Here is a 13905-nt window from a genome sequence, read left to right as displayed (position 1 = left end):
GGGTGGGGTCAAAGGGGTGGGAATGAGCCAATGCAGCCACCACACCTCAGGCATGTAAAGCGATATCAGGGACAGCGGGATGGGGGAGGAGACGCAAAGGCCCAGTGATTTAGTCTTCAGCACATCCAGACACAGGGGGCCTGTTCAGAAAACGTGGGCGTTTCCACAGTTACTCACAAACAGCCCAAATTCCTTCTTGATAAATTTGCTGTGATACACTCACCTGGATCCGACCACCTTCGGAACATTTTCTTAGAGTGACTAATGAAGCTAGCTGCCCAGGTTCTGGAAAGTGCGTCGTTACAAGAGCCGCTGTGGCCAAGCTGGCTGGCCCAGGGAAGGGCTATGGCTGTGTCTCTCCCCAACAGGGTGATGTCCCCATCCAAGCCCCACAGGAGACCCTGGCCCCCAACCCTAGCAACTGAGATATGGGCACAGAGCAGGGAGTAAGAGGAGGGAGCCCTGTCTCTGGGTCTCTGCTGCGGGGGAGCCGGTGGGCTGGCCAGTCACCCTGTCTCTGGCATTTGCCCTGCCCAGGGCGCCTGGGCCAACGGCAGCTGGCTCAGAGCTGCACGCGCCTTCCAGCCCCAGGTGGCGGGATGCCCAAGCTGGCGAGAGGCACGTGTGAGCCCTGACATCCAGGACAGCCATGGAGATGGCCACTGCCGGCCACCAGCACCACATCTGGAGCAGGGTCCAGAGTGCACAGTGGCCCCACCCAGGAAGGCTGGGCGGGTAGGTGCACCCTGACCTCCGGGGCAGGCGGATCTAACCCAAAAAGCGTCCAGGACTGACTGCTGAGGTTGGTGGAATTTCTCACTGGTGGTACGTGGTCCGGTGATGTCCTTTCACCTTCGTGGCCATTTCCTTGTTCTCAGGTGGAGCCCTTCACGTGGGGACAGGAGAACCTGAACTGACAGCCAGGGTGCCTGCTCCATCTCACTGACCACCTCGCAGGACGTGTCCGCCCGTTTCACAGGTGGGGAGACTGAGGCAATGTGGCACCTCACAGTTGGCCTCAGGCTACACAACAGACGACCAGGGCTCCAGGATCCTGGCTCCTCGTTAGTGCCATGTGTGGGCAGAGGTCTGCCCACCATGGAGTGTCCAGAGTCTGAGGCCCAGGAGGGCAGCCTGCAGGGCCAGGCTGAGTGGGGGGACAGGAGGGCATGAAGGTGGGGACCCCAGTGGCTTCGTGTCAGAAACAGCTTTCCACATAGGCAAGCCTGACCCCCACCCTGGCAACCACTTGCTTGCACCAGCCACAGCTCAACCACTATGCTGATGGCTTGGCCACCATGGCAGGGGCCCTAGGAGGCCAAGGTCAGTCCTCAAGCTGGAAGGCAAGGCCAGGCTGTGGCCCGTCCTTCTGGAGGGAGTGACCCAGGCCCCTACCACTCCCTCAGGACCCGCCACTGCATCCCTCAGGCACCTGGGCCCTCCAAGGCCCCACCCTCCCTTCTGACCGCTGACCCAGAGGGCCTTGTTCTTGGGCTAGACAACTTCCCCGAGACCCGTCCTGTGGGCCCGGCCTCGATGGCAGAGCTGGGTGGGCAGCGGGGGCTATTTGGGCCCCCATGTCTCCCAGGCAGCCATTCAGACCAGCAGGGAGAGAGGGCTCAGGAGGATCTGGGATCTGGCAGGACCAAGTGAGTCAGCACCTCCTCCAGGAAGACCACTTAGAATAGCGGAGCCAGGTCACCAAACAGTCCAAGAGAGAGGCAGACTAGCAGGGCCCAGGGACAGGGCAGGGTGGTGGGATAACCAGATAAGGGGACTCAGAGCTGATAGAGAGTGGGCGCCAGAAAGAGCCAGCCAAGCTGGGGCTTCACCACAGGCCAGGCTCAGACACGGTCCTGTAGGCCAGGTGGGACATGGCGGCTATAGCTAGAGGAGCATCCTGGCAGGGCCTACACCCCGGCCAGACCCTTCAGACACTCAGCCACCTCCCCAAGTTTGGAAAGGTGCCCAAGCCTGGTCAGCTGCTTCCACACCAGGTTCCCGGGTGGGTGAAGATCAGCCCTCTGCGAGAAGGTCGTCCACTCCTGCCAGACGGAAGCAGTGACTCTGGTACCCTTCCCACCTCTTCGGCTGTGTCCACGAACACGTGGAGGACTAAGTATATGGAATAAGTGAGTGGAGGGAGGGGTTGTAGGGACACAGCGCTGGTCTCTCTCAACCTCATCCACGTAACGAGGAAAGGCCTGCTCGATGGGGCTGACCATCCCCCAGGGCCCTGCAAGGGGAGGTCAGTGGCACCTGCAGCGTGAGCCCCTCCCGGCCCGTGAGGCCCTGGTCTGAGGGAAACTCAATAGGGCTCGTGTGGCATTTCAGAAAAGCCCACACTTGCAATCACCCTGAGCCCTGGAACCAGGACTCTCTTGAAGTCCCTTCCAACTTGCAAATCCATCCCAGTCGCCGCCCACAGAGCCGCCCACCCGCAATGTAGGTCTGCAGGAATTCACGACTCGGCTCCGTCGTTCTGTGTCTTAAGGCTGTTAATCCTCAGACAAGCTGGTTCTGTTTAGGGCTTGATTTGTCAGACAATTGAGAATTTTCTTCCTGCCAGAAAGGGGTTCCATCAAAGGGCAGGGACCCTTCTCTGTGGCTGATGTCTACTCCTGAGAGTCAGACATGGACAAGGGAGGGGCCAGAAGGCCTCCAGAGTGGACTCACACCAAGGGAGAGGTCTACAAGCACCAGGAGGACACCCATCCCCAGGAAACCCGCAGGGCCCCAGGTTGGTGCTGTTACACCACCACCCTTCCTAATTTCTCAGAGCGGCAGCACACATGGGGGTGGGCTTGAGTCCCTGAGTCCTGACTCCGTGGGGTGGGAGGGCTGGGGGTGCTGTGAAGTGGGTGTCCCTCCAGGGGGACCCTGAGGTCCCTTCCAGGCAGGGGATGCTCCACTTATGATTCTCAGGCTGCACTCTGTGCCCAGGGGGCCCTTCTGCCTCCTGAGCCTCCCTGTGTTGGTAGTAGACGTCTAAGCAGCAGCAGCCTGACTGACTCAGGGTCCAGGCTCTGGGTCTAAGTCTCCCCAGGTCAGCTGTGGCCCCAGACCTCACACTCCAGCTCTGGGGAGGACCCAGGTCCCCTCCCAAGCCCTGTGGTGTCCCCTCCCCTCCACCCACAGCATCTGCTTCTGCACACTCCCGCCAGCCCAGGGGCACCAGGACACAGTGGGGCGGGAGGAGCAGGGAGTGAGCGGGCACCATGGAGGGGGCTGCCATCCAGGTAAGGTGCTGACTCCACAGCAGATGCAGCAGAGGAACAGCGGGAGGAGCAGAGTGAGCCTAGGCAGGAAGCAGTCGCCATGCCAGCAGGAGAATGGGGAACACCTGGGAGGAGCCCTCCCAGGCTCGCTGCCAGTGTGAGTGCCATTTCTAACAATGTGAGAACAGGGCTCGTCAGGACAGATGCTGGGTGTTGCTAGAAGCACTCTTAGTTTCTCTCCTCCTCTTCATATGGGACTCTCAGATGTGTTTCCTGGGTTCCGCTGGACTGTTTTCCTAGGACTGTGCCAACCAGCACACAATGTGCACCCAGTGGTGTGGACACCCACCCAGTGACCTGGGGAAGACACCTGAGGGGCCAAGACACAGACCAGCACTGTCCTGACCCTGGTACCCTGCAGAGTCCCTTACATGTGTGGGATGGCTCCCTGCCAAGAGTGCTAGGAAGAGCCCAGAGACAGAGCAGAAGCCACAGCTCAGGTGACCCCGAGGCCTGGTCAGCATCACAAGGCACAGCTGGGACTCTGCGGTCATGCCCATTGTAACTGGTCACTTGTGTGCCTTGACCCCAGCGTCCTGACCACCATCATCATGGACCAGCCAGAGGCACTGATCTCCCAGATGGACGGGCCAGCACAGGACTGCTCATCGTCTCAGGAAGAGATACGGGCCCAGCCACACAGGGAAGTCAGGCTCAGACATACCAGCACCGAAGTGGAAAACAGACAAATGAAAGATAAATCACCAAGACAAAAAGCTGATTGCCTGAAAAGATCAATACATTTGATAAAACTCTACCTATACTGATTTTTAAAAAGAGGGACATCACAAATTATCAACATCAGAATGAAAGAGACAATACCACTAGAGATCCAAAAGACACTAGACAGACAATAAGGAACAAGAAAGAAACGTGATGATGAGAGACTAGAGAAGCATTGGCAGAGTTCCACCAAGCTGTCAACACAATAGGAATCACACTCAGAAGACCCTGGGCTTACAGGTTTCAGATTTGTTTTACCCCTGGTTCTTAAGCAATAATGTGGAGAGTTCTCTCTCTACTTCAGTTTCAAAAAAAAAAGAAGAAGAAATAACAATGACCATCATTATGCCATTTAATTTATACAACTTATATGAAACAAATTCATTGACAGACACAAATTTTTCTAAACTAACTCAAGAAGAAATAGTCCTATATTTATTAAGGAAATTGAATTCTCTATCTGAGAGGGAGTCACTGAAGAATTCTATCAACCATTTAAGAAAGAAGCAGCATCAATCCTATATAAACTCTTCCAAAATACAGAGGAAAGGGAACACTTCACAACTCATTTTATGAGACCAGGATTACCCTGATACCAAAACCAGACAAAGGTATTAAAAGGAAAGCATAGAGCAACATCTCTGATGAATATAGAATATAGAACCTTAGAAATTGAACCTACCAATTTCCAAAACCATGACCAAGTGGGTTTATCCCCAAAATGCAATTTTGAGTTAAGATTTTTAAAAATCAGACAATATAACAGAATACTGGTGATGCACATATTTGATCTCTTCAATAAAAACAGAAAATATATTTGGCAAAATATGATACTTGCTTATGAAAACACTCTAAGAAAACTGGGAACTGAAGGTAACTTTGGCTCAAATGGTAAGGAATCCGCCTGCAATGCAGGAGTCCCAGTTCAGCCCCTGGGTCAGGAAGATCCCCTGGAGAAGGAATGCTGGCTACCCACTCCAGTATGGCTGCCTGGAGAATTCCATGGACAGAGGAGCCTGGCAGGTTACAGTCCAGGGTGTCCCTAAGAGTCAGACACAACTGAGTGACTAACACTTTCACTTTTCTCAGCCTAATAAAGAACATCATCAACAATAACCAAAATTACTCCACTTAGTAATTACTCCACTAAGAGAAACTAAGAGTGCTTCTTATATTATATTTAATAGGAAAGCAGAAGGCTGCCTCTAAACTCGGGAATGTAGGAACAGTGTCCCCTCTCACTGCCACTATGGGACATTGGACGGGAGGTTTCACTAGTGCACAAAGGTGAGAAAGGGAAATAAAGGAAATCTAGATCGGAAAGTGAGACTGTCTATTCACAGATGACCTGACTATGTACTTAGAAAATTCTATGAAATCTACCAAAAAAAAAAAAGCTTCAAGAACTAATGAGTGAATTTAGCAAGGCACAGGATCTATATACAAAAGTAAATTATAAGGCAGGACTTCAGGAATGATGGAGTGAGCACCTCTGTGAATTCACTCCTTCTTACAAGCAATGAAGTAACTGACAAAAGTATCTAAATTAACTTTTTCTGAGCTCTGGAGGTTAACCAAAGGATTACAACAATCTGAAGAATTTATTCAAGAAAAACTACTGTACTTTGGTAAGAATAAACTACTGAAACATGCTGTGACATGAATGAACCTCAAAAACATTATGCCAAATGAAAGAAGCCAGACACAAGTGTCCACGTGTTATATGATTCCATTGTTTGTTTGTTTGTTTGCACTGCGAAGCACATGGGATCTAGTTCCCTGACCAGGGATTGAACCTGTTCCCACTGAATTGGGAGCGTGGTCTTAACCACTGGACCACCAGGGAAATCCCTATATGATTCCTTTTATATGAGACACTCAGAAAAGGCAAATCCATACAGATGAGTAGACTAGTGGTTTCCTGGGGCTGAGGTGGGAAAGGGTTGACTGTAAACGAGCCTGAGGGCTCTTGTTGGTACGATGAAAAAGTTCTAAAGTGATTTGTGTTGATTATCACACCACTTGGCAACTTTATTGAAAATCATTGAATTGCACACCTGAATAGGATGAAGTTTGTTATGTAAAATACACCTCAATAAATCTGTTTTTTGTTTAAGCTACGCATAGTCTTTGCGATTATCTCAGTTCAACACCTAGAATTCTGGACCTTCAAAAGAACAGAAGCCTTGGTAAATATGCCACATTCTCAACTGGGTCACTAAAGAAAGTTATGTTCTAAAAGTAAGGAAGAAGTGGTGATAACATACCATTCTTCACAAAGGCATAAATCTAGATTTGAATTACATCAGTTCCTGATTAGAAAAACGTTATCTGTCCCTAAACTAACTTCCCACTAAAATAAAAGTAAACCCTATAAAAAGGAAGATAATATTAAGAAGAACTTCTATAATCTTTCACAAATAATGTCCAGCATTTAATAAAAAATCACCAGGTTAGTCAAGAGACAGGACTATATGGGGGGGAAAAAAAACAGATCCACAAGTGCCTCTGGTTTCAGAGTTATCATATGTTAACTTTAAATGTGATTAATATCTCATATTATTAATATTGAGATATTATTTTTCCCCATAAAATGGAAGGTGAGATAGCCAACTGAATAAGAGAACTGTAATCTAGAAATTGAAGATAAAATGGGAAGTTCAAAAATTAAAAAATATAATGACTAATAGTAAGAACTCAATGGATGGGATTAACAATGATTAGACACAGCGGAAGAGAAGATAAAATCATTGGAAAGTTGAAAATGATCAGTAGGAAATGGTCAAGACTGAAGGATAAATGAGAAACGGAAAATACAGAAAAGAGCGTAAGAGATAAATGAAAATATCTAATATATGTGAAACTTAAGGCCCAGATGGAGAAAAAAGACAGAATAGGGCAGCGGCAGTATGTGAAGAGATAACAGCCAAGAATTTTCTAAAACTGATAAAAAGGCATATACTACAAGTTCAGACAAGGAATCTACATATGCCAACCAGGATAAATGCAAAGAATAGCACTCCAAGGCATGTCACAGGAAAACAGCTATAAACCAAAGACAGAATATCGTAGAAGCAACCAGAGAAGAAAGGCACATTATCTTCAAAGGAACCACAGAAAGACAGACTTCCCACAAATCTGGAAGCCTGAAGTCAATGCCTGTCTTCTCTGTCGTTTAGCTGAGACGGAATTCTGCCTAGGAAACAGACTTCAAAACTGAAGGCTAAATAAAACGTCGTAGAGACAAGTGAAAACTGAAAAGATGTATTACCACCAGGCGTACACTAAACTAAATATTAAGAGAATGATGATGGGCAGTGTCTGAAGTGTCCCCTGTGGAACTTGGCAGTGATTCTCCCCAGTCAGGCCTTGCAGGGTGGGCTGAGAGGAAGGTCTGTTTTCTATTCTATGTCCTGTTGCACCTTTTGAATTTTGCACAATGAACACGCATTATCTGCTCCAAAATAAATAAATAATGTTATAAACATTCAGGGTCAAACACTAGTCAAAATTTTTTAATTACTAAAATTTAAAAGGCCATGGAAATTAAACACAACTGATAAGGACACTCCTGCACCTGGAACATGTGGTTAGCACTCCAACATAAGCACACCCATCATGAGTGTCTTTCATCTTCACTCACATGGTAAGACCTTTGAGAACAGAGGCTGTAACTTTCTAAAGATATAAGCCCCTGAAATGGTCAGCACTTGCCTGGGGAGAGAGCATGACAGAGCCAAACGGGATGGAGGCAGCAATGGGAGAGGGCCTCAGTTGTGGTGGGAGCATAGACTCACCACAGTCACAGAACCTCTGCACCTCTTCCCACACCTCCATTCTTGAGTCATAGTAGTCCTGTGTCTTGCTTTGACCACTGAAAGTCAAGATCCTGGCCAACAGACAACCCTGTAGGACTTCTAAGTGATCCCATCCTGGATCCAAAGGTGGTGGTGCCGGTGGTAGTGAAGATCATGATGGTGATGAGGGTGGGGGTGTGATCGTCACGGAAGGGGTGACAGTGGGGGGGTGATGGTGGTCACGGTGGTGGTATGACCCCTCTGGACCTCCTAAGTCATCTTAAAAAGACTAAACTTTGTTTGACACGGTTTTTGTATAATTTTTTCAGTCCCAGTTCTTTGAAAATCTGCAATGCCTTTGGAATTACTTATTCTTTCGAGAATACCATGAAACTTGTGGGTCCTCTTTCCTGGAAGACGTGCATGGGACAGTTTTGCTCAGACTTTGGGGGTCTGGCGACCTGGCCCCTGAGGCAGACCCGCAGTGGGAAGCCCTGTGGTGTGGCTGCCTGGCCATCCCACACCCCAGCCGTCCAGGCCAGCCCTGGCATCCCAGAGTGGCCTTCCCAAACCAGCAGAAGTTGAGTTGCATGACGTTCTGGGCCCTTTCTGTTCAGGACAGCACTGCTGGTCAGGAGGAGGCATAAATATTTTGAGGCATTTTGCAAACTAATTTCATGTAGTTTATAAGTACCCAGAGGTGGCAGAGGGAGAAAACCACCACTGCTGGGGAGATTAGATGTTCAAGACCTAGAACTTTCTTCTCCCACCTACCCTCCCTGTGAGCACCAGTCTCTTGACTTTGAGGCTCTCACAACACAGGATCCATTAGTCAGACGTGTGAAGGGAGCGCTCAGGATGCTATCATCAGCCTGGCTTCACTTCCTAAGACATGACCAGACGTGCAGGAGAAGACCCCTCAGGAGCGTCACGTCGCTGGGTCAAGTCCACCAGGCACTCACAGCCCCTTTCCTCTCACCCGCCAGCACAAGTCCCCTGACCTTCCTGCCACCCCGTGCCCTGGCCCCTCGCGGGCCCCTCACCAGGGCTCACCGCTGTTCTGGCTCCCACCAGAAAGGTGGACGGTGGCCCATGCTGAGCTGTCACAGGGCCCCGGGGTTGTCATGAATACAAGCGCCCCACTGCCCAACCCCGCTAAGATGGTCCAGACCAGTGAGTGGCTTTGGCTTAAAATCATGAAAGCTGAGGCTCTCCCACTGGCATGGGATCCGAACTGACACATTGACTCTCGGCCTCGCTGCTAATGGCAGGTCTTGTTTCTGCGTGTTTCCCTGGAGAGCGGGAGTTAGCTCTGTCAGCCCTGAGAGCGAGCAAAGGAAAATGTGAGTCCTCACTCATCTTCTGAATGCATTTCTGGGCTGTGAAAGTCCCAGCAGCCACCCAGAACGGTCCCACAACAGGCCCTGAACATGAGAAAGCCACAGAGGGCTTGTCCATACGGAAACACTTAAGGCCTCCCTGGGCCTGAGAACGTGTGGGCAGAGGAGGAAATGGCCAGCAGGGCCCACAGCCAAGCACCGCTCCTTCCCCCACTGCAAGCACACACGCATCCCCTGGAGTCACTGGTCCCAGGCCTCGGCGTGTCTGTGCTGCCGAGGCCTAGGACTAGGCTGTCCACTCCCCTCATGCAGCTTGTCTCCACACCCCTCTCCGCAGATTTGAGCGGCCCTGGCACCTGGCTTCCTCCTGGAAACTCTCGGGGCTGAGAGCCCCCAGCCTCTGACCAAGCCAGGCCCCTCATGGATGCGGCCCGGACCAGGCGGCCATCCCAGTGCAGACAGCTGCCCAAGGCCAAGGGCTGACCTGAGTGCCTCCACACCCTTCTGCACCTCAGAATCCTTAGGGAACAGTGGCGTGGGAGCAAGGGGACAGCATGATCTGAGCTCCACCCCCACTGTCAGCCTGCAAATGGACTGACGAGCGGGGAGCAGACATTGCCCAGCTGCAATTCTAGGACGTCAGGACGGCCCCCTCCGGCCCCCTCCCACGTCCTGGCTCTGACAAGGGGAGGCTCCTTGGGCTCAAGGATCATAGAGGCTGAATAAAGCCACAGCAGGAGGTCCTTCCAGGGACACATGGGGTGTCTGGTTTCACTGCTGTGGTCTGAGATCTGTCCCACACCTCGCAGACCACTCCCCACCCCCACAGCCAAGGTGGGCTGGACACAGCGGGCAACCCTGAGGGTCTCAGTCCCGTGAATCTCCACAGAATCGCCAGGCCCTGCAATGCCTGCACTTCTGAGGTTCAGGGATTCACTGACTCAGCAGCCGTTCTCCACGCTGAAGCCGGGCACGGCCCTGCAGGCAGAGGGCTCGGGAGACCACCCTCACCTCCAAAGCTGAGGTTCTCTTTCCAGGAAGGTCATGTCCACTCTCAGACCTGTTTCCTTGGCAGCGAGGGCAGGAGGGCATGGACAGCAGGTGTCAGAAGCTGCACACAGGTAGTGCCTGGCGGGGAGCTCCCCCTCGAGAAATAGGAAGCCGTCGAGTGACTGACGATGTCATGGCTGCCTGGACAGGCAAACAGAGCAGAAAGCACAGCCGGCCTTGAGCTGATGGCTCCCTCTACAGAGGAAGCGGGGGACGCAGTGTCCCAGGAGGCTGCAAGTGCCCAGCACCCCTGATGACGGATGCCCCAGGGCAGAGAGCTGCAAGGCCGGGCTGCTCCTCATGCTCGGGAGTCAGGAAGCATTTCTCTAAAGGTGAGTATCGTCCACAGACACACAACCTCGCTCCAGAGCCCAGGGCCTGCCCACAGCCCAAGGGGCACCTGCCCACTGACACCTCCAGTACCACAGGTCCAAGTGCAGGGCCAACGGCCCAGGCCTGCTGCACAGACATTCCTGCTCCCTGACGCCCTCAATTTCTGCTTTATTGACTATGCCAAAGCCTTTGACTGTGTGGATCACAGTAAACTGTGGAAAATTCTTCAAGACGTGGGAATACCAGACCACCTGACCTGCCTCTTGAGAAACCTGTGTGCAGGTCAGGAAGCAACAGTTAGAACTGGACATGGAACAATGGACTGGTTCCAAATAGGAAAAGAAGTACATCAAAGCTGTATATTGTCAACCTGCTTATTTAACTTATATACAGAGTACATCATGCAAAATGCTGGGCTGGAGGAAGCACAAGCTGGAATCAAGATTGCCAGGAGAAATATCAATAACCTCAGATATGCAGATGACACCACCCTTATGGCAGAAAGTGAAGAAGAACTAAAGAGCCTCTTGATGAAAGTGAAAGAGGAGAGTGAAAAAGTTGGCTTAAAGCTCAACATTCAGAAAACTAAGATCATGGCATCTGGTCCCATCACTTCATGGCAAATAGATGGGGAAACAGTGGAAACAGTGGCTGACTTTACGTTCTGGGGCTCCAAAATCACTGCAGATGGTGATTGCAGCCATAAAATTAAAAGACACTTACTCCTTGGAAGAAAAGTTATGACCAAACCAGACAGCATATTATAAAGCAGAGACATTACTTTGTCAACAAAGGTCCATCTAGTCAAGGCTATGGTTTTTCCAGTAATCATGTATGGATGTGAGAGTTGGACTATAAAGAAGGTTGAATGCCAATGAATTGATGCTTTTGAACTGTGGTGTTGGAGAAGACTCTTGAGAGTCCCTTGGACTGCAAGGAGATCCAACCAGTCCATCCTAAAGGAGGTCAGTCCTGGGTGTTCATTGGAAGGACTGATGCTGAAGCTAACACTCCAATACTTTGGCCACTAGATGCGAAGAGCTGACTCATTTGAAAAGACCCTGATGCTGGGAAAGATTGAGGGCAGGGGGAGAAGGGAACAACAGAGGATGAGATGGTTGGATGGCATTACCAACTCCATGGACATGGGTTTGGGTGGACTCCGGGAGTTGAAGATGGACAGGGAGGCCTGGTGTGCTGCGGTTCATGGGGTCGCAAAGAGTCAGACACGACTGAGCAACTGAACTGAACTGACGCCCTCAAAGCTGCCCTCTGTCTGAGTCACCCAACACACGGGGTCGAGTGGTACGCCTCACAGTGGAAGGTGCTGCCTCCAGAACCCAGGAGGCCTGCCAGGCCTGTGCTTCTGCCTCGGGAGGGGACACAAGGCACAGTAACTTGTCCTTCACGTTGGGGACATCTGAGCATGCCCTCGCCAAAAGCCCCTACAACCGGCATGAAGAGCAGCTCCCTGTATTTCACAGGGCTCCTCTCGCACCTCTAGGGTGTCTTAAGGCCCTGCCCACTAGCCTCCTGGCCCATCCTGACCAGTGTGAGATGACCTCTGTGTGAGGGGCCTGTCTTGTCCTGGGGGGATGTCCAGCATTAGGACAGAGGAGAGAGTTGGCACCGCCCTGAGGCCAAACCATAAATGAGCACTGTTGTGCCCCTACATGACTGCAAACTGTTTCTGAGCCTCTTTTGGTAATTGGGATGGAAAAGAACGTGATCACTGGCCAACGGCCTCACTAACCCATGACAAGGGTGTTGCACCTGGCACAGCCTGGGGCCTGTCTGTTCCTCCCTCCACCTTCTACCAGGATGGCTTCAGCACTTCCTTTCTGCTCACCAGGGGCCAGCACTTTCTCCAGGCCTCTGTGAGTCATCCCAGAATTGAGTCTGTCCTGTGACCTGAAGACTGCTGGGAGATTAAATCCTGCGTTCCAAGACGGGACCTCTGAGTCCAGCTTTCCTGCTTCTCTAATCTTCTGTCCTGGCTTCTGGGCAGTGTATGTGTGCTAAGTTGCTTCAGTCATGTCCAACTCTTCGCGACTCTATGGACTATGGACCACCAGGCTCCACTGTCCAAGGAATTCTCCAGGCAAGAATACTGGAATGGGTTGCCATTTCCTTCCCCCGACCCAGGGATTGACCCATGTCTCTTGCATCTCCTGCATTAGCAGGCAAGTTCTTTCACCATTAGTGTCACCTGGGAAGCCCTTCTGGGTCAAGGACCTGCAAATCCAGCCCAGGACTACAGTCAGCACCTACAGGCTCCCTCACCAGTCCTCTGATATGTGGCCTCTTTCCTTCCGACCAGGCCTGCACGTCCCCATCCAGGTTCAACATCTCGGCATCACTCAGCCAGGGCCTGACAGTCACAGACCAGCAATGGCCAAGCAGACGCCTTCTGCTGCCTGGCCCGCTTCAAGGGTGCTGGTGAGGCGCCCTGTCCCCGAGCCAGGGACCTCGCCCCCAGTCCCATTTGCATCCCTCCTCCAGGAGGAGCACTGGTCCTGGGGAGTGGCAACCCCCACCACAGCCCTACCAGGGACCCCTTCTCACTATGCTCAGGCAGGGACATCACAGAGGCCCCAGGGCCCAGTCCCAAGAGCAGCTCTGGGGTTCTCACAGGATAACGGTCGGCCAGTCCCCTAGGCCCTCCTCTCCACCTAGAGAGCCTGAGGCTCCCGCTATCCTGGCCACTCTTGCCGCTCCAGGCCGGCCCTTCACCTCTGGGTGGCGGGGCAATGATCCATGGGTCAACAGAGCTGCGTGTCCCTGAGCGAGGAACGAGACCCCAGCCCGCCGGTTCTGAGCAAGGGGGACTTGGGAACAGGACGCCTGGCGGGAGGACTCTGCAGCCTCCCAGGGCCATTCCTCCGAGGGCCCAGTGAGTGGTGAGTAAGGAGCCCCAAGCCCGGTAGTAGACACTCCAGGTCGCCAGGAAATGGGGGAGAGGGCAGCAAGCAGGGAGGTGGGCAGGTGTCCAGTCGGAGCAGCATCCCAAGAACAGGGAGGGGTCCTGACTTAGCAGGGATCGCAGAGGGGCCTCTCTTCCGCACCCGTGTCCCCTCGGGTCGCCTCCCGGCCCCGCCCTGCCGCCATCCGCGTGGCCGCAGCGCCGCCCGGTGGCCGCCGTCGGGCCGCGGAGGGGCGGGGGGGCGGGGCGCGGGGAGGGGAGGGGGCGGGGTCTGGCGGCGGCCCTTCCCGCCGCCCCTCCCTCTGCCCACTTGGCGCCGTCTCGCGCGGTCAGGACCCGGAGCCTCTTCGCTCGGGACGAGTCCGACGAGGGCGCCCGAAGCGCAGTCAGGTAAGGCCCCCGACAGCGCAGTGCCTCGCGGCGCGGGGACGCGGGGAGTTGGGTCTTGCCCGGGGGTCCGC

At 52.7% G+C, this 13905-nt stretch overlaps 1 protein-coding gene across 2 annotated transcripts in view; it reads left to right on the top strand.

The window, feature by feature from the left end:
• Positions 1 to 13678: 13678 nt before the first annotated feature.
• Positions 13679 to 13905, top strand: part of COL6A2 (collagen type VI alpha 2 chain) — a 31040-nt gene continuing 30813 nt past the window's right edge. For both annotated transcript variants that reach the window (XM_043873794.1, XM_043873796.1), the window contains exon 1: positions 13679 to 13834. The gene's annotated coding sequence lies outside the window, so the exon portion shown is untranslated. The remainder of the gene's footprint in view (positions 13835 to 13905) is intronic.

The sequence above is a fragment of the Cervus elaphus genome, chromosome 19 (assembly GCF_910594005.1).
Source record: "Cervus elaphus chromosome 19, mCerEla1.1, whole genome shotgun sequence".
Classification (NCBI taxonomy): Eukaryota; Metazoa; Chordata; class Mammalia; order Artiodactyla; family Cervidae; genus Cervus; species Cervus elaphus.
Note: the sequence above shows the minus strand (reverse complement) of the source record. Positions and strands in the feature narration are given on the sequence as shown.